We start from the raw sequence: 13,849 nt of genomic DNA, 5'->3' as shown, positions 1-13,849 counted from the left end.
TCAGAGGTCCTGGATCATGAGTTAGTCCCTTTATACCCATAGACCTTGGATAAGTCACCTAAATGCTGAGCCTTTTTTTTTTAATTTCTAAAATGAGAATTTTACAGATATAGACATTAAATGTTCTTCAAAATGTCCTTGAAAATGATACGTATGGTTCAGAGAATACTAAATAAGATGGTATGAGGGGAGAAAGGTTTATAAATCTAAACTGTTTTATCTATCATCTCTCTGTCTGTCTGTCTGTCTGTCTGTCTGTCTATCTATCTATCTATCTATCTATCTATCTATCTATCTATCTATCTATCTATCTATCTTTACAGTCTTGGCATTTTCCCAAGAGTATCTAGTACAATGAGGAAAATACAGCAAGGGAAAACCTAGCATTGGGTTCACAGGAACCTGGTTTTAAATCATGGCACTATTACTTTCTAGCACTTTGATGTATAAAATTTATCTACCTTTATGAATATATAGTTTTTAATCTGTGTAATAAGGATAGCATAATAATATCATATGGTTTGTTAAGAATATAATATAGTGTTTAGTATATATGATATACTGCTTTCTTCTTTCCCTTTCTAGTCTTCTTATAGAGGACCCAGCCATCTTTTACTGATTTGTTCCTGAATAATTTAATAATTATTATTTTAAACTTAGATAAAAAAAATTATATTTATATGTAGTCTTTATATTAAGGGATCTTATTTTATCACTTAGCATGCATCAGTGAAATTATTTCCTTAAAAAGGTGCTATGAATTCTGAAAAATTTAGGCATATTTTCTTATAATTGAAAACTCACGAGGTGATAATGTCCTTGTTGAATTACCTCAGACTACACATCTGAAACCAAGTTTCTCAGTGGGATTCCATGTCTGATTGAGAACGGGAGGTAATTGGTGAGTGCTATTTCAGTTCTTTCTTTATTTTACTATTATCAGAACAGAACATTTCTTAATTCCTTACACTTCATTTTCTCTAAAATTAGCATGCTCACTCATGCCTCAGAAATTTTCTGTGTTGTCCCTTGGGATGAAAGAGATAGAATTATGTGATATGTGTAAACAGGGATTAATTTAATCTTACGCAAATCCACACTTTTCAGTGTGAGTGAGGTTTGCAGAGGATTATAAACACAATGAAGTGAGACGCAGTTTGACATCTTGTTTTTTGAGCCTCACGCTTTTTAAAAGCTTTTAAAAACCACTTATTAATTTTTGGTATGCAAAATCACATGGGAAAAAAAATCAACTGTGCAACAAGTCAAGTTTACTTTGCATTGAATGTTAAAAATGTCTCCTACCTATTGGGAGAGGAATTAGGTTTTATGTGATTCTGAAAGGCATGTGTCTTCTTTGCAAAAGGGCAATTGTCTTGCTTAGAGTTGCATGTTGAAACAGTGCTCATAACTTGGGACATCTTATTCATTTTGATTCCTAGCATTGTTCATTACTTGACTGAGCAGCATTTATTTGGTGGCAGCCTATGAACCCTAAAGTAAGTAAGTTTAATGGCAGGAGTGTGTGTGGAGAGATTGGCAGAGAGAAGCCCAACATTCATCATGTGGCTAGAAATGATATAGTAGGAAGTCATAAGCCATCATACTCATCCTAAGTTTAAGCTTTAGCTATTTCTGTGGTTAAAAAAAAAAAAAAATATTTGGGCTAGATTGGACTTTATCCAAAATCGATTTACAACTCTCAGATGTTTTTAAAGCCTTCACAGAGGGAGACATAAGTTTGACACCTCTATTAGAGCTAAACTTCCGGGAATATCAGGAATCGACATATCGGTTTAATAAAGAGTAAAAAATCCAGTCAATGCAACATCAAGATTTGGGATGCCTTCAGAAGGCTAATAACAAGGTAGTGGTAACTTGTGGGATTTTGACAGGTATTAGAAATTGGATTGTATAAAAGAAAGGAAAATATAATTTAAACAATAGAGATCCCATCTGTTTTCAGTATCTCTAGGGTGAAAGAGTAGAAACAGTTGAAGTTGTTAAAAGTCTTGACTAGTCAAGGCATAGAGGAAAGGAGTGTGGGCTATAAAGGGTTATAGCTTCCATAGATCCAGGACATCAGAAAGAGCAGCAATACTGCATGTGCAGCATAAATGGATTCCGTTGTCTGTGCCTATGAGCATGAGCTGTCTGCGATTAGAATCAAAGCCATCCTATCACAGCTGGAACCATTAGAATGGTCGTGGGTGGGATTTAGGATGGGGAAAAAAATCTAAATTTGAATCTCAAGGCTGTCTTTCAAATTATAGAAAGTCCTTAGAGACTTGCCTCCGATAGAAAATTGTGCAAGCTAGAAAAGAAAACATGAGTTTGACTACAGGTGTGCTAAAAAGATAACACTCAATCAGTATTAAGGTTTAATTTTAAAGGATCAAACTGAATGATTCTTGAATGATCCTATTAGAGTCTAAAGCTCTAGATAGGAAAGTGTGATTTGTGAAAAATTTTCCGAAAAGAACATTTTCACGTATGTGCTTCTAAAAAAAGTAGTATAAGAAAGATATTTAGGGCATAAATTGAGTAAAGAGTTAAAAACTTTGTCATGATCTTAAAAACTGATTCTGGTTTTAGTAAAGGGATTATCCATATGATTTATTAAAATTTTTTCCTTAATCACTATTTAACCTTTTCTATATTCTACATATCTCATTCTTTAGATCTGTAAAAACTAACATCATACCTATATGGCTATTTTGGCTTTATTCTAAGTGGATTTCTTTCTTTTATTTTATTGCTGTCCTAAATTTGGGACCTTTATTCTCTTGATGTCCTTCCTTTAGCAGGTGCTATGCCCAGGTTTTAGCTACCCAGCTTTGTTCAGAGGCAAGGAAAAAAAATGGGTAATGGCTACATTACAGACCAGGCACCTGCTGTCAAATAAAATCAACATAGAATAAATCATTCCTGCCTGTGAATCAACATTTTAACTTCCCTTTGGCCGTCTGCAGAGCATAGCGCAGCACCTGAGATATCACTGTGGGGGTACTTTGTCAAAGTGCACCACTGCCCTGCCCTTTGACATCAGATGCCAAAGCATTGATGCCATACCTGGGATTTGTAAGATTGTCCTTGGATATTGGTTGATATAATGATGGTAGAGTTTGATTATTATTTTCCTCTTACCCATTGTTTCACATTTTCTACTGTTTAATGAGAGAGTTTTTAGCTATACAAATATCCCTCAAATGAGATTTTAAAAACAAGTAATTTGTTTTGCTAAATAGATTTTATGAAAGTCATCCAGTTTTATGAGTCAGTTGGCATAAAACATACTTGTTTCAAAATGTATGGAAAATAACTCTTTTATGCCAGAGCAGAATTGTATCCCTTGAATAGAGCCACCTAAAGTAATGTAGTGGTAATCATTCAATTCTGATTAATACCATTTGGGCATCTACTGCATGTAAAATGCTTTTCTAGATGTAGTGAGATTTAAATGATGGATAAGAGTCAACACTACCTTCTAGAAATTTATAATCCAGTGTGGTCAAGGAAAATAATATATACATGCTGACACGCATATTTAGAGGCAAATCATTGAAGTGCTGTAATACAGATGTTCTCAAAATGTATTCCTTGGGTCAGCAGCACCTGCATCACTTGTGAGCCTGTTAGAAATGCACATTCTTAGGTTGCATCTCAAGTCCTTGAACAACGCGGGGGTCAGGGGCAGCCACTGCCCCACTCAATCAAAAATCCACATACAACGTTCGACTCCCCCAAAACTTAACTACTGATAGCTTACTGTTGACTGGAAGCCTTAACTGTAACATGAACAGTTGATTAGCACGTATTTTGTATGGTATATATATTGTATACTGTATTCTTACAATAAAGTAAGCGAGAGAAAAGAAAATGTTATTAAGAAAACCATAAAGAAGAGAAAATACATTTATAATACTGTACTGTTTTTATCAATATCAGAAGTGTACATCATCTGTTTAGAAGATGAATTGTCTATCAGTACCCATATCAATGTTGTCTTCCATGATACAAAACATTGTAGATGTTATACATATTACTAACACTGGACATCAGAAATGAAGAGATAATGTGAAAAATAAACTCATATTTGTGGCATCATGCATTGATAACAAAGAAGCAGCAGTGTGGTTGCATTATGGTAGCCTAGTGTAATCAGTATGATTGCATCATAGTAGCCTGGCATATATTCTAATGAATTAATCATTATAAAACTTTGTGGCATACAGTATTATAGTCATATTCATAATACAGTATTGGAAACTTTGTTGCATTTTTAAAAAACCCCTTACCTGTGATAATAGGCTGATACACAGTTTTTCCAATTATGAGAGAGGCATACTATACAGCAGTGTAATTCTTTGAAAGCAAAGGTATAAAACAGTAAGAAAACTAATACACTATCAATTTTATATTACATATAACTCACTTTATGCCTACATAAGGATAGACTATCTACTTCAAGCCTTGCACATGATGTTCTGAGCACTGAATGCTTAGGTGGTGATGACACAAAAATGTCTCATACGTTCTTGCCGCAGTTATTAGATTTTCACATGATGACAGTCACACGCTTACACGAGAGGTGAGCATATTAACTGTATGGCATGATTATTTACTATTCATTAAGTAGAAATGGATCATCTTCACATTAAGTGGGCTGAGGAGGAGGGGGAGGGGAGGGATTGGTCTTGCTGTCGCAGGTGTGGCAGGGGTGGACGAGGTGGAGGAGTTAGGAGGAGAGGTAGGGGAGGCAGGCACACTCAGTGCCACTTTATGGAAATACATCATAATTTCTGTCTTTTTTGCTTTTTCATTTCTCTAAAAATATTTCTGTGTGGTACCAATTCTTCTTCCACTGTTTGCTTTCATTTCAGTGCTCATATCATAGAGGGTCCATGTCATAAAAGAAGTCAAAAGCAGTCTTGAAAAATCAGAACCATTTTGCCAGATTCTAACATCAGTTTGTTTTCTGGCACTGCTTCTTCTGTGTCTTCTTCCTTATCGTCTGGCACTGGTTTGGAAGCACTCATCTCTATCAAGCTGTCTTTTGTTAATTCCTCTAATGTGGTATCTGTTAGCTCTTGAATTTCTCCAAAATTCTTATCTTGAAACCCTTCACCACCCACCTTTTTTTTTTGCCATATCCACAGCCTCTTTCTTGATGTCCTTGTTTGTCTCTGTGCTAAACCTTTGAAGTTGTGCAGAACATCTGGACACAGTTTTCTCCAGTAGCAGTTTTTTATTTGGGGCTTAATGGCTTTTATGGCTTTTCTTTAACAGTGGCATCGTCAGTGGTGTAATCATTCCAGACTCTCATGATGTTCTCGCAGTCAAGGTTCTCTTCCATGGCATGGACAGTCTTCTTCTTAGGATACTGTGGGTAATGAGCCTTAAAGGTTCTTATGATTCCCTGATCTAGAATAGGGCATTTTCATCTCTATTTCTCCTCAGTGATTTTCTTTATAGCGTCTGGGAACTCATCTGCTGCCTCTTGGTCAGCAGAAGCTGCTTCTTCAGTTATATTAACATTTTTTAAGTAAAATCTCTTTCTAAGAATATCAAACAATCCATTGCTGGCAATAGTATTTCCCCAGCTTTAGATCCTTCTTCTTTTGCTTTAAGTTGTAATATAATGACTTTGCTTTTTTTCATATCATATTAGAGTCTGTAGGTGTGCCTTTCTTATAGCAATTCTGAACTCACATAAAAGCTGCATTTTCAATACAAGGTATTTACAAAAAGTGTAAGGTTTTTGTGCCTGCTGGCCCAGTTGCAGCGACAGGTTCATGAATTTACTTTCCTTTCTTTACATTGGTCTTTACACTGGATTTATTTATCTTGAAATGGTGGGCAACCACAGCTGCTAACCTCAATCTATCATCAAGCAGTACACCTTTTTCCTGTAATGGCCTGCCTTTGCTTCTTGATAGTATTTCCGGCCTCACTATTGGCACTTTGTATGGGTCCCATGGTGTTATTCAGTTTACGGTATTATGCTAAACATGATGAAAAATACACTAGAACTGTGAAAGATCACTTTTTACTGAGATACATGGTTTATTGGAGTGAGCTGGCTCACGCAGAGATGATTTATGTCACATGGCATTTAAGCTGATACTCTTAACACTTGAGCTCACTGCAATAGTAACAGGAGGTATCTATGAAATTATTACAGTAATACAATATGTACTGAAGTTAATTTTATGCAATTATGATTTAATGCTGCATCTTTACATTTCTTTACTTTTCTCTCAACTGCAAATGGTACCACATACAGTTTGTGACTGTGCATAAGTTTTTATACTTTTATCTTTTTGTAATAGATTTGTATAGATTTTATGGTAGTAAATGATAAAATAGACTATCTACATAAATTTTATGCATTCATGACATACCTAACTTTTTCTTATTTTTTTTTGGTATTTCCAGGTTACACAGTTTCTCTGCAAGTTTTTTCAAATTATCACAAGTTTCCAAAACATTTTCCAATATATTTATTAAAAAATATTCACATATAAGTGGATCAACACAGTTCAAACCCATGTTGTTCAGGGGTCAACTGTAATTCACAGAGTGGAGGGTGGGGCCTAGAAATCTGTTCTGACAAGCTCTCAAGATAATTTTGATGTGTGATTCAGTTTGAGAATCACTGTACTGTATTTACAAAAGATACATTCAGGATGTAAGAGAAAGGGTTCTTTTTTATTGAAGGAAGATACCTTGGGGAGGTAATTTTGAACCAGACTTTCAAGGGAAAGTAATAAAAGAATAAAGATTTACTGAATATCCCCCTATGTGCCGGAATATTCATTTAAATATTACAATAATCTACAAGGTTAGTTTTGCTTTATAGAAGATGAAACGATCACAGATGTTAATGAAATTGTCCCAGGTCACACACCTAACTAATGACCAAGACAGAAATTGGAACTAGATATATTCAGATATCAGTGAAATAATATATGTTGACCCTTTGAACAACACAGATTTGAACTGCATGGGTCTGCTTATGTGTGTATTTTTTCTTTTCTAAAAATTTTGATTAATTTTTTATTGGAGTATAGTTGATTTACAATGTTGTGTTAGTTTCTGCTGTACAACAAAGTGGGTCAGTTTTACGTATACATATATCTACTCTTTTTTAGATTATGTTTCCATATAAGTCACTACAGAGTATTAAAGAGTTCCTTGTGCTATATAGTAGGTTCTTATTAGTTATCTATTTTACATATAGTAGTGTGTATTTGTATTTCTTTTTCTAAGTACTGCGTTACTACATGATCTGAGGTTAGTTGCATCTGTAGATACAGAACCACGGGTAGGATACAGAGGACTGTGAGTACTGAGGGCTGACTCTGAGTTATATGCAGATTTTCAGTTGTGTGGAGGGTTGGCACCCCTAACCCCTGCATTTTTCAAGTCTCAACTGCATAAGAAAGAAAATCTTCCTCAAATATAGTTTCATCAGCCTCGTGGGGACTGTGGTAGGCAGAATTCTAAGTTGACCCCCCAAGGTTCCAGCTCCTGGTATTTACACATCTTCTCCTAATTATTTAGTCAAGTTATATCTGGACACTGCTCTAAAAGGATTTACGAGATGTAATTAAGGTCCAAATCAGTTGACCTTAAGATAGGGATATTATCTGGATAGACCTGACCTACTCACATGAGACGGTTAAGTGTGGGTCAAGAGGTCAGAGAAAGATAAAATCAGAGATTTGAAACATGAGAAGGATTCCATGCAGCCTTGCTGGTTTGTTGTTGAAGGGAGCCATTTGGCGAAGGATGCAGGTGCTCTCTAGTAGCTTGGAGTGGCCCCTGCTTGACAGCTAGCAGGAAATGTGTAACTCATTCATATAGTTATAAAGAAGTGTATGCTGCCCACAACTAGTTAGCTTGGAAGAAGCACTCTGAGCCTCAGGTGGGAATCTGAACCTCATAGAGGAATCACAGCCTCAGCTGAAACCAAGATTTTGGCCTGATGAGACCCTGAGCAGAGGGTCCGGCTAAATTGTACCTGAATTCCTGACCCCTAGAAAGTGTGAGGTAATAGATGTTTTGCCTTAGTACTTAGTCCACAGAGTTTGTGGTAATTTATTATGTGGTAATAGAAAACTAATACAGATTTTGGTATCAGAAGTGATGTGCTGCTGTAATAAGTACCTAAAAATGTGGGGAGTACACACTTGGGACTGGGCAGTGGGGAAGAGGATTGAAGAATTTTGAGGAGTATGGTACAGGAAACCTAGATTTCCTAGAACAGACTGTTGTTTTTTTTTAAAATAAATTTATTTATTTATTGGCTACGTTGGGTCTTCATTGCTTCACATGGGCTTTCTCTAGTTGCGGTGAGCAGGGGCTACTCTTTGTTGTGGTGTATGGGCTTCTCATTACAGTGGATTCTCTTGTTGTGGAGCACAGGCTCTAGGCGCATGAGCTTCAGTAGCTGCGGCATGTGGGCTCAATAGTTGTGGCTCATCGGCCCTAGAGCACAGGCTCAGTAGTTGTGGTGCACAGGCTTAGTTGCTCTGCAGCATGTGGTATCTCCCTGGGGCAGGGATCGAACCCATGTCCCCTGCATTGGCAGGCAGATTCTTATCCACTGCGCCACCTAGGAAGTCCCTAAACAGACTGTTAGAAGAAATTTGGATGTTAAGGACATTGATGGTGAAGACTCAAAAGAAAATGAAGAGCATGGTAGACAAACCTAAACGATTTAGCCTTGGACAGATTGTCAGTAGAAATCTGAACTTTAAGGATATTGACAGTGAGGGCTCAGAAGGAAGTGATGCATATGTGATTGAAAATTGAAGGGAGGGGGGTTCTTGTGTAGTAGAAGTATGCTTAGCAAAGTAGTATTCTACAGCTATGTGGAAAGTAGAACATTTAAGCAATAAACTTGGATGTGTAGCTAAGGAAGTTCCAAGCAAAATACCAAAGGTTCTGCCTGATTTCTTCTTGCTGCTTAAAGTAAAATGTGAGAAACAAATTAGGGGAAAAATGCTTAAACAAAAATAAAGACTTCAAGATTTGGGAAATTATCAGCTTATCTGTATGGCAAAATCTTAATTATAAAATTAGGGTACTAATTCCAAAATATGGCACTGAGTAGAGGCCAAGGGTGCGCTAAAACCTTAGAAAGATTTAAAAAAAAAAAAAAAGCTAGTCACACAACAAGTTTTTTTTTTAAGAGATTAGGGGTGTGCCTCATAGATCTTCTCAAACAAACCAGAGTACCTCTAGAAAACTTAGTCATCTCACTAGGAGCCAAAAAAAAGAAAAAGAAAAAGAAAAAGGCTTGGAGTGAAACCGGGTGCAATACTATACAGATCAATATGTTTTCTGAGAAAATTATATCAACAGAAGATTTCCAGGTTGGATAATAAAGGACAGAGAATGAGAATAGGCTGTCATATACCCCAGATTCTACTGTTGAAAGCAAGCTGATAAAACCACTTAGCTGGAAGGATGACTCAAAGAGTGAAGAGCCCAGACGATGGAGCTGAGAGCTAGGGAGAATTATTCCCAGGCCTTGAAACGTAATCAAGAAACTCTGGATGGATTTTGCATGATTGGATTTTAAAATTGCTCTGGCCCAATTTTTTGGGTCAAATGACTCCTTTTTACCTTGTATTTTCCTCCTTTTTGAAATGGAATGTCTATAATTTTTATCCTATGCCAATTCTACCATTATGGGTTGTGCGTGCACATAACTTGGGTACATAACTTTATCTCTAGTTTCACACATTCACAGATTGGAAAGTAATTGTGACTCAGGATGAATTATAACTAGGAATTCAGTCAGCCCTTATTTAGGTCATTTAGATAATGAGATTTAGATTTCAATGATGAAATTTTAGACTTGAGCCACTGCTTTAATGGGATGAGTTTTGGGGGAAGTTCAGGAAGGGGTGAATGTATTTTGCATTTGGAAGGGAACTGAATCTTTGAGGGCCAAAGGACAGAATGTGTTAGGCAGGATTTTAAGATGACTTCCAAGATTTCTGGCCCGTAATGTACACTTTCTTTCTAATAGTTATTCAGTCAAACAGTTATGTAGCTACTGCTTGTAAATGGGATTTTTTCCCAAGTAATTGAGGTCCCAAAGCAGTTTTCTTCTAAACTAGTTGGCAAAAAATTAGTTTTTAAAAGTACATTATTTGCTGAATTATGGTTGTTTTGCATAATGAAGCCAAATAATTGATAGAAACTGATGAATATTCTACCAAATTAAATGTCATTTGCTTTCTTTCATGTCATTCCAAACTGTCACATAAATTACCTCACTTCAAGAGAATCCTTTAATATGTCACATGAAAAGATAATCATTGCTTCTGATTATTATTTTGTCTGAATAATCTGCTTTATCTTCCATTCACTTATAGGTCACCATCATTAATCCAAAATGCCTTGTTTTTTCTTTTTTTCTGTTATTTTTTGTTTTATGTAATTGTCCTTGGAATTCACTTTGAGACCAGAGTTATTTTAACTTAAGGATATCTAGTTTTTGACAATATTTTATGTTTTCTCTGATTCTGTCTTAAACAGTTTCATTGTATTCCTTATTTATTTATTAAGATATCTATGTCGGTGTTTTATTTTAGGCTCTCTTTGGTGCTTTGGAATTTTGGGGCATTCATTAAAACAGATATACCATGTTTCTCTTGTATTTGCAATAGTCAGTGCTGATAAAAGGGCTCTCATGCAATAAAAATTTGACCTTTTTAGGTATAACAGAGATACAGTCCATATCTATCTCATACATAAACCTAGAGCCAGCCAAAGAATAAACCCTTGTTGTCCTGAATTCAGCCATTAAATGTCACCACATGAATTGGTGACTACATTATTTTTCTGCTGAAAGATCCATCAGTGGAATGGACTATCAACTTAAATTTGACTGAATTTAAACCAGATGACTTTTATAAAAGCCTTGTGGACTCTGTTGTGGAGGGAAACAAGAGAGTAGCATAGAACTTCAACTGCCACATTATATACAATAGCTGATTTTAATGACTTTAAGTACCACATTTCAGATTGATTTAGGCTTTCTAGAATGTATACCTGGGAACTTCACTTTAGCAAAGATGTGGTTCTCAAAATTACATGGTGACATTTATTTTCCAAAAGAAACCCACCTGAAGAGGGTTATCATTTCAGGCTAAACTTCACATCTTCCTTTGGTTTGAATTCTCTCTGTGAAGTTAAAGTTATTTGAACCTCGCTATAATATTGTTGGTAAATGCTAGACTTGATTCTGTAAAACTGTGTGATCCCTATTGTGGAATTGAGTTGATTTTCTCTGCAATGTGAATGAAGTATTGACAGTTTCTGATGTAGGAACAAGTTCAGTGTTGAGAGAAGCAGATTTGGGGGGGGGGGGCGAAGCGAGAGAGAGAACTCTAAGATAATTTGATTATTAAATATTTCTTCTTAACCAGGTTCATCAGCTAAAATAGAGCTAATAGCTAATGATATTCTAAACTTATTCAGAATCTTACCAAATGGACATTTTCTAAATTTTTTATTTTTTACCTGTGCAATTAGTATTCTTTGCTTTGGACAAAATGTGACCTTATTATTGTCCTTTTGGAGGATATAATATGTACATAGATACACATATATACACATGCATTCTATTTATCATGTGGACTCTGAAACAATCCTAGAAATGTCAGCAGACCTCCTGGAGGCAGGAAGTGAGGCTCATTTCAATTTCAAACTATATTAATTCTGAATGAAATCAAGCCTATTCTCACATTTATTACAGCAACCTAGTGCAAGTAAAAAATTGCAGATTTTTAATAAGGGCGTTTTCATTGGTTTCCTTCCATTCTCACAAACTCATAAATCAATTCCTGTCTGTCAGCCATTACAGATTTGTCAGTTCTTATGAGTAAATGTGACAACCAAATACTATTTAAATCTTTAAAATTATATTTCTGTTAGTGAACTAAACACAATGTGGCCTCAATGACACCCTCTTTGTTTTTTAGAGTTTATTTTTTTCCAGCTCATTTAAACTATCTGAAGAAACTGGAAAGACTTTACTCAAATATATTTAGATACCAGCAGAGTATATATTTCTTTAAACAGTCTAGCAAATAGTAAAAGTAAATAAAAAATCCTGATAAGTAAAGTGGGGAAAACAAGATTTTTTTAAAGAAAAAAAAAGTATATATGTGAGCTATTTTTTAGAAACAAATAACTTTTAATATCTTTAAATTTACACTTCAAGTCTTTAACACCCTTGCATACACATGGTAAACATTAATTTCTGGATAATAAAAATGTGATTTAATACCACATCTACAGCTTTATGCATATTCCAAAAGTCTCAGAAGACTAATTAGAGGTATCACATTTTATGGAATGAGCATTCCTTATTTTCTTGGCCTCTAACTACTGTGTAAAATTTAAATAAAGGATGTATTTCTCCAGTAGAGAGAAGGGTGAAGAAAATGCTGAATAGAACTGCAATCAGGCTAATTAGGTGGATGTTTTGGGTTTATAATTTTTGCACCAACCAAAGTTCTTTAGAAGGGTCACAGTGAAAAAGCAATGATAATCAGACAAGTAAGATATTTGAACATTACAGAATTTATGACAGTATTCAAGGCAGTCATACCTCAGGCCAACTGAATAGATGTTAAGAAATGGTCAATAGTACTAATTTGAGCCTATTATTTCTTACTGACAGTCATGTAGCTCTGTAATTGAAATGCTCAGTAACAGTTTTCTACCTAAATTTTAATGATGCCCTTTATAATTCTCTTTTTAATGCAGTTCCTGAACTTTAGAAAGGTTCTTTACTGCCAAATGTCAGTTCATTGTGAAGTGCTGCCTTGGAAAAACTCTCCCGTTAAAAAAAAAAATAGCATTGTTCATTATGTCTGTTGAAAATTGCATTGTCCAGTCATGTGCTAAAATTGTTGATTAGCCCTCTTACTGTAAAAGAAAAGAAAAGGACAAAGATCACTTAAAACTAACAGTTTGTTTTCAAATTTAAAAAAACTCCCTTTATAGAAAAGAATATTTTTAAAAGAATACTACCAGTTAATTTTTTTAAATGGCACAAGACTGTCACAAACAACAATTTCATAGTTACTTAATTAGAATACTCTAGTAAAGAATTATTATTCTAACATTTACTGTTAAAAATTACTGAATAAAATTCATTGATCATCTCTTTCCACCCAATTCATACCTTCTGGGAAAGAGTGTTCTCTTTTTCTTGTATATTTTGGAATCATAAGACCCCTCTGCCCATCCTGTTTTTCTGATCTGTAATGCAAAATCATGTGAAACTAGAATTCCTGAGATATACAAGTTAATTCTTTAATTTTAATTTGATAAAAGGAATGCTCAAAGAGCAGAAAGAGATTGTCAGAAGTTTTCAGAGTAAATAAATTATTTTTATTAACTTTCCTATTATTTTTCAATTTGTTGGCACGTGGACAGTTTTGTAACCTGGATTCTGCACTGAGAAAATATAGTTTAAATTTAGTTGGAGTGACTGAATAATGTTCATCTTTGGGACATCTGGATATTGATTAAAATTAAGATTCCTAATGCTAGGAGATCAAAATTAAAAGCCAACTAATTAAAAGTTTTATTTATCATTTTAGGGAAAAGTTTTAGTATAACATATTGTCTTTAAACCTACTTAACAGTTGTGTCTATTTACAAACTTACTGAGAAAAGGTAATGTGTCTCTTCCTGAGATTTATAGTTTTGGAGAGATTAGGGCTTTTAGATTTGCTTTTTTTGTGGAGCTCTGTCAGAAGTCATTTATGGGCAAATTATTCTGATTAGGAATAGACCATTTCTCAGGACTGCC

Source organism: Hippopotamus amphibius, chromosome 1 (assembly GCF_030028045.1).
Source record: "Hippopotamus amphibius kiboko isolate mHipAmp2 chromosome 1, mHipAmp2.hap2, whole genome shotgun sequence".
NCBI lineage: Eukaryota > Metazoa > Chordata > Mammalia > Artiodactyla > Hippopotamidae > Hippopotamus > Hippopotamus amphibius.
This window is presented reverse-complemented; position numbering follows the sequence as displayed.